The sequence below is a fragment of the Narcine bancroftii genome, chromosome 6, assembly GCF_036971445.1.
Source record: "Narcine bancroftii isolate sNarBan1 chromosome 6, sNarBan1.hap1, whole genome shotgun sequence".
NCBI lineage: Eukaryota > Metazoa > Chordata > Chondrichthyes > Torpediniformes > Narcinidae > Narcine > Narcine bancroftii.
Genome location: NC_091474.1, coordinates 187,786,826 through 187,796,591, shown reverse-complemented (window position 1 = coordinate 187,796,591; position 9,766 = coordinate 187,786,826). Strand labels below are relative to the sequence as shown.

At 39.4% G+C, this 9,766-nt stretch overlaps 1 protein-coding gene across 6 annotated transcripts in view; it reads right to left on the bottom strand.

Annotated features, from left to right (window-relative positions):
• Nucleotides 1–9,766, bottom strand: part of l3mbtl3 (L3MBTL histone methyl-lysine binding protein 3) — a 144,180-nt gene that overhangs the window by 1,440 nt on the left and 132,974 nt on the right. The gene's annotated exons all lie outside the window — the stretch shown is intronic.

The following is a 9,766-nucleotide window of genomic DNA, read 5'->3' as shown; positions in this document are numbered from 1 at the left end:
GGCAGTAGCAGCTTTGTCTGGAAAACAGAACTTACTGTCTGGAAGGTCATGTGATCTTTGCAGGCAGAGAGCAGAAAAAAAAGATGATTTACTCTCAGAGTTGGAGGGAGTGAGAAAGAGAGAGGAGAGAGAGAGACACAGACATCAGTTCCAGAGGGACAAGCTGGCAAGTTTTGGAAGACCACCTGGTCAGAGGAGAGGACTGGCTATCCGGTGTTTCCCTTGGAATAGGAAAAGCAGAAAGGAACTCTGGGGTGATCTGAAACAAGAAAAACTTTCTCTCTCTGAAAACCAACAAGAACCCTTCTGAGTGGTAACCATTTACCTGTTAAACACCTGGTGAACTTTATTAATGTTAACTTCTGTGCACAGTACAAGAATTGCCTGCAACCAGTGAGATTGGACTGTGAATCAAAGAACTTTGCTGAACTTACACACACATTACACACACGTGCGCTTAGAATCAGAAGGGGGTTAAGTTAAAGTTTGATTCTATTTTCATGTTCCAAGATAATTAAAAGCAACTTTTGTTTAAGTAACCCTTTGTTGTGGCGCATATCTATTGCTACTGGGTTCTGGGGTCCTCTGGACTCATAACAATAGAAGCTCAGAACACCATAAAACACTGCCATAAACAATATATTAATCTATGGCACATCTGAGTTCAGCTGAGCTTCCCCTCACTCCAATTCCACAAAAATCTAAGTAACAGTATATACTGAACTTAACACTCTGACCACCAATTAACATATTATTTTGAAGTCCAAAGGAAGGAAATCTCGGCTGATCTTATGTGATTATTGTTTGATTTATTGTAGAAATTTAAAATTAACACCTCATTTGACTAACATAGTTACAAAAATACAGCTCCATGGAAATATGGTGTAATTTGGATGCTATTTTAAAAATCTAGTAGTGCATAGGAAGCAGATTTTGATTCTGCATGAAAATTTAAAATGAATAATAGCAATCACTTTATCTCTCTTGATCTTTATTGAGAGATGAAAAGGAGGTAGGTGATTAGCTGTTGTCCATCTTGCACTGTGCACAAAAGACACAAGAGATCTATATGAAGACGATTATGTAGCATTTATGCAACCATAAGCCAGATTTTGTTCAACAATCTATTCAAAATGAACATATGCATTTATGATTTATTTATCTATTATTTCCAGATGCTTCTGTTTTTATTTCATCATGATGAAATAAAATTACTTCTACTAATTTTGTATTTCATTAGTCGCTCAAGTTTGGGGTGATAATGCAAATGGGACTAAAATAGTTATATAGTAGTGTGATGGATTATGTAATATTTTATATTGTAAAGGAGATGAATTGTGGGGTTTTTTTTAAGCATAGGTCACAAAGAATTACAAACACTTCAAAACAGATCTCATTTAAAATGCAAGAGCTTGGCTCAAGACAGACAGTTCAGGCTCTGAGTGCCTTAGCAAAAACTTTGAAGAATGCCTATAGAGACTTCACAAGTAGGTGTTAATTGGACATGCTGCAGAATAAAGGATTATTGTTTGGAAAGCAACAGGTGAACGGACTTAGAAGATTGGGTTCAGTGCCGTAGTCTGTCTGAAGAGAGAATTCAGTTCTACAGTTCAGCAGCAGCAGCAGCTGGGACTGGAACAGGACAAGCTGGCAAGCTTGTGGAAAAACCCCATTTTCAAGACAGGTTATGAGTTCTTAGTTCAGCCTGTTCAAAGCCCTTGGGGTCCATACAAGAGGAGATGGCTGCTGTATGATGTTATATAATGTTTCACTTGAAATAAGGGGAACAGAAAAGGAACTCTATGGTGAACTGAAAGAAAGAGGTTATCATCTGGAAAACCCTGATGGGGAAAGTTTCTTCGGTAAGACACTGAAGTGGCTGATCGGAAGGAATCAGTTGTGTGTGTATCCAATGAGCAACAAATCTCTCTCTGAAAACCAACAAGCACCTTCCTGAGTGGTAACCATTTACCTTACAAGCACCAAAGCCTGGTGAAGATTCATAAATATTAAATTCTGTACACAGTATAAGAATTGTCTGATATCAGTGAATATGGAGGAGAGAGAAGTGAGATTGGACTGTAAATCAAATAACTTTTCTGAACTTATACACACATTACATACACGTGTACTTAGAATTAAAAGGTTAAGTTAATAGTAATGAGTTAAACTTTGATCCTGTTTTCATGTTTAAAGATAATTAAAAGCAACTTTTGTTTAAATAACCATTTGTCTTGGTAAATTTCTATTGCTGCTGAGTCTTGGGGTCCTCTGGGCTCATAACAATAGACAGTGAAGAATGTTATCTCAGACTACAATTAAAATTTGATCAACCAGGCAGGTTGGCAGAACAATAGCATATGCTGGCTTTGTTAAAAAAGATAAAGGTGGATAAATCTCCAGGACCGGACAAATTATTCCCAAGGACACTCAGGGAGGCTTGTGGTCAGATAGTGGGGCCATTAACAGAGATATTAGGATGTCACTGGCCACGGGGGTAGTGCCAAAGGATTGGAGGGTGGCGCATGTGGCTCTGCTGTTTAAGAAGGGGTCCAAATGTAAACCTGGGAATTATAGGCCCGTGAGTCTGACGTCTGTGGTGGGCAAGTTGATGGAAAGTGTTCTGAGGGATGGTATTTACAAATATTTGGAGGTACAGGGATTGATAGGGAGTAATCAGCGTGGTTTTGTCAGGGGTAGATCATGCTTGACAAACCTGATTGAGTTTTTTTGAGGGGGTTACAAAAAGGGTTGATGAAGGGAAAGCTGTGGATGTTGTCTATTTGGACTTTAGTAAAGCTTTTGACAAAGTTCCCCACAGGAGGTTAGGAAAAAAGGTGGAGGTATTGGGTGTAAATGAGGAGGTAGTGAAATGGATTCAGCAATGGTTGGATGGGAGGTGTCGGAGAGTAGTGGTGGAAAGTTGTTTGTCCAGTTGGAGGCCGGTGACTAGTGGAGTTCCTCAGGGATCGGTCCTGGGTCCACTATTGTTTGTTATATATATTAACGATCTGGAAGAAGGGGTGGTAAATTGGATGAGTAAGTTTGCTGATGATATAAAGATTGGTGGTATTGTGGACAGTGAGGAAGATTATCATAGCTTAAAAAGAGATATAGGAAAGCTAGAGGAGTGGGCTGAGAAATGGCTGATGGAATTTAATACGGATAAGTGTGAAGTGTTGCATTTTGGAAAGGCAAATCTAAATAGGTCATATACATTGAATGGTAGACAATTGAGGAGTGCAGAGCAACAAAGGATTTAGGAGTTATGGTAAATAGTACCCTCAAAGTTATACTCAGGTAGATAGAGTGGTGAAAAAGGCATTTGGAATGTTGGTCTTCATAAATCGGAGTACTGAATTCAAGAGTTGGGATGTTATGATGAAATTGTACAAAGCATTGGTGAGGCCAAGTTTGGAATACTGTGTGCAGTTTTGTTCACCGAATTACAGGAAGGATATAAACAAAATAGAGAGAGTGCAGAGAAGGTTCACGAGAATGTTGACAGGATGTCAGGGTTTGAGTTACAGAGAAAGGTTGAGCAGCTTGGGGCTTTTTTCTCTGGAACGTAGAAGATTGAGGGGGGATTTGATGGAGGTGTTCAAGATTTTAAAAGGGACAGAGAGAGTCAACGTGGATAGGCTTTTTCAATTAAGAGTGGGGGATATTCAAACTAGAGGCCATGGTTTGAGATTGCAGGGGAAAAATTTTAAGGGGAACAAGATAGGAAATTTCTTCACGCAAAGGGTGGTTGGGATGTGGAATAAGCTTCTAGCAGAGGTGGTTGAAGCAAGGACGTTATTTACATTTAAGGAAAGACTGGATAATTACATGGAGAGGAGAGGACTGGAGGGGTATGGACTGGGTGCTGGTCAGTGGGACTAGGAGGGTGGGGATTTGTTACGGCATGGACTAGTAGGGCCGAACTGGCCTGTTCTGTGCTGTAAGTGGTTATATGGTTATATGAAGTTTAATTAAGTGTAAGGTGTTCAATTTTTGTAAATCAAACTAAGGCAGCGCATACACAGTGAATCGAAGGGCTCAGCAGAGTGCCCATGAGGGACTTAGATATGGTGAATAGTCACAAGGTTTTTCCCAGTGCAGGGAAACTAGTTGGCATAAATTTAAGATAAATCTTCGAAAAGACTTTATCCTGAGGATATGGTGTACTACAAATGTATAGGAAGAGCTCTGTTCCATTCTGTAAGGAGATCTGGAAATTCCTAGAGACGGGAGTGGGTTTACTCAAAGTTCTTACTGCACTTATTTTCTGGCCTCAGCAGCAAGTGACTGCTGCAAAAACCTATCAGTTTGCTATCCATTCCCAAACAAGGCACCTTATATATTCCCTGCCCACTGAGGTGCTCTGATTTGACTTTGGGCATTGGAGCAAGACAGATGAGCTTACTGGCTATTAATTTTTAATCTGATCTCTGGATTTGCATTGAGTGTTTAGAACAATAGGCTGCACATGCATGACCCAACAAGTCTGTCAACACATACCATTTAGTTAACCATAAAATCAATCCATTCCTTTGTGCCCAATTAATGTGCAACACAGGCATGGATTTTTGCACATCACGGCCCCACATTTAAGGGGAATGTCATGACTTATTCATCCTTTGACAATCAATTATCCATCTTTCCAGAATCAAGACAAAGGCACTAGCTAGTTTCTTGGCAACAGACATTTTTATATTACCTCGCTTGATAATACATTTGAGAAAAAAAACTACCAACAAAACTGAAAGATAGACATATAATTTAAACTTTAGTTTTAACTGAATAGACAGCTACCATTTTGGACAGAAAAATTAAGCATCTGGACTGATCAAACTGATACACTATTCAACAATTGAGATATATGAATGCATCGACTCCAACACGCCAGTGATGAAAGGATCTGTCTGATGCAAGTTGAAATTAACTAATATACTTTTTCATATATTTGGATGAGCCTATATAATAATTTGCAAGCATTAGTCTGGTGGAATTATTGAGATCATTTGGAATGTTTAATCTAATATCCCTAACCATGTATCAAGAACATTAAAAAATGGATACAGAAAATTAATATTAAACTTTTGATTTATGTCCAACCCATGTTACTTGGATCACCTCGGGGCCATTTTTTTTTAACTTGAAGAAGGCTAGTGTACAAATAAATGAAACTTCTGGCAGCGCCCTAAGTTGAAAAACCAGCACTGATTCCTCTTGTGTCTTCCTATGGTTCTCTAAGATGGAAGTATGCTATTGATACATACAATTCATCTTCATTGTTTCATTCCAATTGATATCAGGCCCACAGATGAATATTGTTAGAGATGCACAGAACTGCATCAATAAAAGTCACAATATTCAGTTAAGATCAGAGTAGATACTTGTGCAAATGCCCGGGTTACAATCAGATACCAGGCGTTATGACCTGGCTCTTAAATTCATTTTAAAAGGTGAGGTGGATGGAAGTGCTGAGCATCACTGAACATAAGATGCGAAATTTGGAAAAAGGCTAGCAGGTACTGGCTAACACTGAGAATGTTCCTGGTCACAACAGCCAGATTCATAGAACACAGAAACAGGCCTTCAGCACATCATCCATGTTAACAGTTGTGCTCATCTACATTAATATCATTTGCCTATCAACACAAGGACCATATCCTTTTATGCTGTATTTATTTGAGTGTCTCTCTGAAATATCTCAAACGTAATTGTATCTGGTTCCACCACTTCCTCTGGCAGTACTTTCCAGTATCAACCTCCTACCTCTCATCTTTAAACTATGACTACTTGTTTTAGATACCCCAACCACAGTAAAAACATTTTGATTATCTTCCCTGACTATGCTTCTCATAATTATAGTTGTCCCTCAACTCCTTCATTCAGAGAAAACATGCCCTGCCTATCCAATTTTGCACCTTCCCCCCCCCACCATCTTTGAGTATAATCCTGCAATCCAAGGACCACCCAAACAGGAAAGTCTGCAAACTACTACGATTATATTGCAAAACTGAAAAGTACAGGAGAAACTCAGCAGGTCACATGGCATCTATAGGAAGCAAAGGGATATAACCAATGTTTTAGGCAGGAGCCAGTTGTCAAGGTATGAGCAAAAAGCAGGCAAGTCCCTGAATAAAAGGGTGGGGAGAGGAGAGGAGGAACATAGGCCAAGGGTCATAGGTAGATATGGGTGTGAAAGCAGAAAATAAAAAATTGAAAAGTGATGGAGGGAGGGTGTAGCCATGGACAGACACATCAGTGTGGGAATGGGGTGTGGAATTGAAATAATTAGCCACTGGGAGGTCCCAGTTATTTCAGCAGACAGAGCCAAGGTGTGAAACACAATGATCTCCAGTCTCAGTGCCCAGTCTCTCTGATGCAGTAGGTGACCTCTGCAGATTCACAAGTGAACTGTCGCTTCACTTGAAAGGAGTGTTAGGGTCCTGAATGGTGTTGACAGAGGAGGTGTGGGTGCAAGTGTAGCTTTCCTGTTGTCACAGGGGGCGATTTATGGGAAGGGATGAATGGATGAGGGTGTCCCGGAGGGAGCAGTCCTTGTGGTGAGGGTAGATGTGTCTGGTGGTGGGGTCATGTTGTAAGTGGTGGAAATTATAGAGAATAACATGTTGGATGTGGAGGCTGGTAGGTGAAGACAAGGTAAATCCTATCCTTGTTGTATTAACAGGTGTTTTTCCACAAGCTTGCCAGCTTGTCCTGTTCCAGTTCCAGCTGCTGCTGCTGCTGAGCTGTAGAACTGAATTCTCTCTTCAGACAGACTACGGCACTGGACCCAATCTTCTAAGTCCGTTCACCATTACTCTGTTGCATGTGTGGGAATGTAGCAGAGAAAGAGTTGAGGAGCCTTGCCTGTGTAGGCTTATTGCAGGGATTGCTCCACATAGCTAATAAAAAAGACAGGCATAGCTGGGACCCAGGCTGTCTCTTTCTTTGATTTGAGGGCAAGTTCTGCCAGGTGGAGGATGGTAGTGGTGGAGGGGTCTGGCTATGAAAGAAATAAAGGGCCTTGAGGCTTTCAGTATGGAGGATGCAGGTGTAGAGAGACTGGACATCTATAGTTAAAATGAGACTGTAGCATCCACAGAACTGCAAATTGTTGAAGCAATGGAGGGTGAATGTGAGTTGAATCATATCATTTCTATATGTAGTGAGGCAACCACTACACATACTATTCCAAATGCTGCCTACCCAGCATTTTGTGGTTACAATGTCTCAACTCTCATATTCCTGTGCCTCGAACTAAGGTAAGCATGTCGTTTTCCTTTGTCACCACTCTACTGACTCCTCTGTCTTATTTACTGCCCTACCATTTACAGTATATGTCCTACTTCCATTTGACTTCCCAAAATGCATCACCTTGTACTTGTTCAGATTAAATTCAATCTGCCCACACTCCACCCAACTTTCCATTAGATCTGTATCATATAACACCACCAATATTTGCAAGATATTTTTTTCTGAATCATGTCTGAGGCATAATTATCAAAGAATTTAGATTCAACAGCAAAAAACTTCCCTATACTCCATTGATTTTACTGTTATTGACTCTAAATTTTCTATGGCAAGGTACAAAAACAAAGTATTATCTCAAAATGAAACTTGCATATTAAAGGAATTTTGTATAAAATCTAGCAACCAACTGCACACTTATTTTCTACCTCAAACAAACCAGATAGTCACCTATCGGCGGTTTACTTTTAAGCTCAATGCTTGAGACTTCTCAGTTTGTAGGATATGGTGCACAGTGGAAGCATATTTACAGTTTAGATCAAAATATACTTGCAAACAAAAAATAACAATAAACCTATCTGGCAGGTTTCCAGTCACATTTACTAATGACAATTTTTATTTCTAGATACTTTAAAATAAGTGGTGGAAATATTGAGAAGACCTAGCAGAAACTGTGGATAGAGAAAATAAGACAACATTTCAAATCACTGACCTTTCATTAGAACCAGTAAAAAGTGTTGAAAGCCACAGAGAAGGGAAGATGAATTGAATGACCAAGTGGATGACAATGTATGATAAAGGATGGCAGTAATGCAAATAATAAGAAAGTAAACAAATAAAATATTAATCCAGAAAACTGGAAACAGCAGAATCATGTTCAGTTTCCTTTTTGTGCAGTCAGGAGCTTGTACCTTTAGAAAATTGTCACAAAAATAAATTTTAAAATGTACAGATGCAAAGCTATCACAGAAAATGACAGAACCTTAATTTTTCAGCGAAGTCTTACTACTTTATAAGGGATAAATAATATATCAGAATCATTTTCTGAAAAGAAAATTAATGCAAACTTCTGGCATAAATAAATAGACTAAATTTCTACCAAAATATGCAGATCCACCTGTGTTAATCATTACAGATTTTATATGTATTTATAATCTCTAAGAGCTTCATTAAATTAGTCATGGAAAATGCAGATGCCACTATTTGGTCTACTATGTGCATACCAACAAAAAATACATTTATGAAGATTACTCTCATTTTTGATCCATGGCTCTTTGATTGCTCATCCGAGTATCTATTAAATGTGTAGAGAGTTTCTGCTCTCACCAGGTTTGCAGGTGTTGAATTACAGAACACTCAGACTACTTCTCATCACTTTTTGGATGAAAAGATACATCTTCAAAACTCCTCCAATCCTTCCACCAATTAACTTGTTTTTAATTCCTCCCTGCTAGTACTGTCTCAGCCAAGGGAAACAGTCCTTTCCTGTCCAGTCTGTCTAGACCTCAATTTCATGCAGTGCAATTACTGGTAAATCTCTTCAATATCCTTTATTCCTCAAGGAATATAACTGGTTACCTTTGGTCCTTCTTTGTAAATGAACACTTCAGCTCAGGCAACATATATGTGAATTTCCTCTGCACCTTCAGTTATTACATTTGCATGGTGGCCAAAACTGTACTTAGCCCTCCAGCTTACAACTAGCCACTGTTTAAAACAGATTTAGTAATAACTTCCATGTTCTTAGTAATTTTCTCATTTAATAAAGGCATGTCCTGCTAATTTGTGAATATGCACTGCAAGATCACTTTTTTTTTAAAAATACCAATTCACTTGCCATGTTTGGCCTTGCCAAATGGATTAAAACTTGCCCTTCTTCAGCTGGAAATCCATTTGCTACTTTTGCTCAAAACCAGTTGTAATGGCATTGAACAATTTTAAATTGAACATTTCACACCTCAAGCATGAATCATGGTACAGTAAAACATCATTAGAACGCGGTAGTTGGGGTCCAAGATTTCATTCCGCGTTACAGCTGAGTTGCAGAACAGATGCAGATATGTCAGAGTACACACGGATAACCAAACCCAAATATTACCAGTTTTCAAAGGATCTGCTATCTCTAACTAACAATTTCAATGAAAGAAAGAAAGCACATTCTTTTAATATTGGGTTTCTGAATTTTAATCAGCTTATTTTACAGAAAAATTGAGTATTCCTTCAAATGACCACTTAAAAGGAGCTGCCATTACAGATCAAAGTGATATATAATGTGGACGGTGATTGGCCCGGGGATGTCTAAAGTAATAACTTTTTGGCCCATCCACCAGCGTCTCAGCGCCTGGACCTTCTGCATCAGGTAGTTGCGGACATACAGCCGCGCGTCCTTCTTGGCCTGATGGAAGCACCCACTGCTGTGCTTGTACACCTGCGGGTTCAGATGGACCCCTTCCAGCCCTGCCGCCACGTCCGAGTGTGTGAACGTTTCCCACATGGTGCAGAGGCGCGAGCAGGTGTTGCT